General features: G+C 38.6%; 1 pseudogene across 1 annotated transcript; it reads right to left on the bottom strand.

The window, feature by feature from the left end:
- Window positions 1–1,806: 1,806 nt before the first annotated feature.
- On the bottom strand, window positions 1,807–2,320 carry LOC309611192 (NADH dehydrogenase [ubiquinone] 1 alpha subcomplex subunit 13 pseudogene; annotated as a pseudogene). The gene has a single exon. The product of its transcript is annotated as an NADH dehydrogenase [ubiquinone] 1 alpha subcomplex subunit 13 pseudogene (transcript).
- Between the last annotated feature and the right edge of the window lie 1,223 nt (window positions 2,321–3,543).

Below are 3,543 nucleotides of genomic sequence, written 5' to 3'. Positions count from 1 at the left end.
CTCAAGGTTTGATATCACTAAACTAAAATTTCTGAACAGCCTTGTCCACCATTTTTCAACTAAACAAATGAAATGTGATTACCCAACCTGTAGAGGTGGAAACAAAACATTCCAGGTATAGGAAAGGCACATTCACTTATATTAATTTAAGAAATATCTGTTTTCAGTCATTAAACAATTGTGATTTACAAGGTTGCCTAACTTTCAGGCTAGCTCAGTCAGCCACACTAATCATAATTTTTACTTTAAAATCATGAGATAAAACATGGAGATACTTAATACTCACTGAGTTTTTCCTCCATTTAAAAAACTATCCAAAGTAGCATAATGTCTATCTTCATTTCACACCATTTGCATTTGGATTACATGGAATTTGGGTAAGGCATTAAGGTTTGATTCATTACTGTTTCCTGCAGGTGCTGTGCATCCTTTTAAAACACTTTTAAATCTTTTGGTGCATCACATTTCCAAGCCGTCTTAACATTAGAAGGCAAGTGAGTCAGAAAAGAGAGGCTTGGGGGTGATTTTAAATGCACTAAGCTCAGAGGCAATTAGAAATTCCTTCTAATGTCCACCTTTCTTTCTTTCTTTCTTCCTTCCTTTCTTTCTTTCTTTCTTTCTTTCTTTCTTTCTTTCTTTCTTTCTTTCTTTCTTTTCTTCCCTCCCTCCCTCCCTCCTTCCTTCCTTCTTCCTTTCTTTCTTTCTTTCTTTCTTTCTTTCTTCCTTCCTTTATCTCTCTCTCCCTCCCTCCCTCCCTTCCTTCTTTCCCTCCCTCCTTCCTCCCTCCCTGCCTTCCTCCCTCCCTCACTCTTCCTCTTCCTCCCTTCCTTCCTTCCTCCCTCGCTCTTCCCCTTCCTTCCTTCCTTCCTTCTTTCCTTCCTCCTTCCCTCCGTCCCTCTCTCTTCCTTTCTCTCTCCCTCTCTCTCTTTCTTTCTTTCTTCCTCCCCCCACGCCCCCCCCCACACAAAATCTCTACCTGTCTCCCCTCTTTTTCCCCTTGTCTGCTTCCCAAAGAAGGGGAGATGATTTCCAGGCTAGGTACCAAAGTGCTAGGGTGTAAGGGTCTAATTGGTAAAAAAAAACCTCTGTGATTTCTTCATATCTGCTTCTCCAATAGCAAAATGGAACTGGAAAATCAGTGATTAATATAATTAAAAATACATATTCACACCCATACATACAAATTAGGAAATATTGCTTTTGTTTGCAAAACTGACAGGCTTTATTTAGCTCTAATACTTCGGTGTTCAGAATAAGTTAAACCTAGCATTTAAATTTCAAGCTCAAATTTTTTCTTATCCCTTTCATTCACTTTGCATATTAAGTCCTGGGATATATCAAATACAGCATGCCACCTCTAAGTAGAATATAAGATGGCTATTAGAAACTCAGGTCTTAGTCCATTTAAGGATTTAATTATGTGTCAGAAGATGAAATTGACTTAAATTTGTGAGAAGACTGTATCGGGGAAATCTGTGAATAGATCAGATTCAGAAGCAGCCAGAGCTTTAGTGTTTTTCTTCCTCATCCCTTCCATAGACATTTGCCTTCACTATGCCCCCATGTGGTCACCCTGCTCTTTCCTCTCATCTGTGCCCTGCTCTGCCAAAGGGGTGCTCATCAAAGCACCTCCTTGGCTGGCTGGTTTTCCCATTTAAAGGTACTCAGTCTCTTCTCATCTCCTGAAGAATACCATGTAGTTCCCGTGATTGACACGTAATGAACTGATGGCTAGTGTCTCCATTAACTATTAAAGGTGCAATCTTAGGGAAAGGGCTTGAATTTTTTTTTTTTTTTTTTTTTGGCCAGTCTCCAGAGCGTTTATTCTCTCCTAGTGGGGAGGGAGTAGGGGTCCAGTGGTCTGAGGGGCACAGGCGCCTACGTGTACCACATGAAGCCATAGGTGGCACGGAGAATCTCCTCGTTCATGCGCAGCCCGTAGAGCTCGCCCATCGTGGGGGTCACCCAGCGCGTTGTGTTGAACACGGACTCGCCCACCTTCCAATCTGGCACATCCTTCATGATGATCGCCTCCTCCTCCAAGTTCTCCCGAAGCATCTGGAGAACCCTCCGGTCCTTCTCTGCCTGCAACAGAGGCATCAGTGCAATGCGGGCCTCGAAGTCCTCGATCTGCAGGCGCCTGCGTTCGCGGTTCCATTTCATCATGCTCCAGTACCCAAAGAGCAAGGTCCCGATGCCCACGGCGAACATGCTGTAGCCCGACAGTCCCCGACGGGGAAGGTTCCGCTTGTAGTCGATAGGGCCGTAGCCCCCCAGCGGGGGCATGTCCTGCTTCACCTTCGACGCCGCCATGCTTACAGGAGGGCTTGAATTCTTGATACCTCAATTTGATTTTTGGTTTTTCGCCTATAAAACAGGCATTGGCAAACTTGCCCCAACCCACATTTCTCCACCTGCTTAACCAGTAGTTCTCTATGTGAAACTGCTGGTGAAGTTCAATTTTTATTTGCTATACATTCTTCAACACATATTTTATCTTTTATATATATTTTCCCTTGTCCTTGCCCCTTGCCTACAATACTTAATTTTCTCTCACTAAATTTTATATACTCTTTTAAGATCTGGAGTATTTCTCCTTCCCTCTTACATAAGGCTTATTCTCAGAATCCCTGTGGAAGGAATGTATTGCTTTCTGAACAACTCAACATAAATTTGACAGTCAACATATGATGCATTATTCTGGAAAATGGATATTCTTTAAAATAATAAAATGAATGTTTTATGTAAATTATACCTACTTATTAAAATAAATTGGAATACATAAAATAATTAGTAGGGCCCTTAAAATATCTAAAACCCAATGATTAGACATAATCATCAAGTTAACATTAAGATAACATTATGGTAGATATATCTCTATATAAAAAGGAAAAATAAGAGATAGATGGATGATAAAAGATCTCCTATGTATGCAGGTATATACCTGTATACCTATACCTATATACCTATATACATAGATAAGAGTTTACTAAAATTTAACGGTATTTATTCAAATTTATATTAATTGAGGAGAAAGAATAAAATGGAGCAAAATAAATTGCTAAAATTTTGAAAATATTTCTTCACAAAATAAAGACATTAATTCCTCTAAATTTTCCTGATTTTTTGTTTTTAAAAGTTTACTAAGCTAATTCAGAGCTTGTTGTCATTTTTAAAAATAACGTTTTGATTTTAGACCTGTGGACTGACTGTCAGGTATGAAAAAGAAAGTATTGCTCTGACACTTTCTCCTATTTGCCCATTCTCACTTTTAAATTTTGCTTTTCAGTTACTATTTTTACATACTCAAGGTTTATAATATTTATATGCATTTCTATAACAAACATACTTAAACATATTTCTAAATCTTTTAGTAGCAGTTCTGTGTTTAAACAGATAATTCATTATTTATTTCTACTCACTGACTTTTTAAAATTTGATTTAGTCTTATTTGGCTAGACTTCATCGTTAAAAGTGGGTTTTTTTTCAGGAACACTCATAGTTGTTGAATTCCTTAAAGTTTCCTATACATAAGGATATTTA

The sequence above is a fragment of the Balaenoptera borealis genome, assembly GCF_965194805.1.
Source record: "Balaenoptera borealis genome assembly, chromosome: 14".
In the NCBI taxonomy this organism is placed as follows: domain Eukaryota; kingdom Metazoa; phylum Chordata; class Mammalia; order Artiodactyla; family Balaenopteridae; genus Balaenoptera; species Balaenoptera borealis.
The sequence above is the reverse complement of the archived record's forward strand: the minus strand, read 5'-3'. Positions and strand labels throughout refer to the sequence as shown.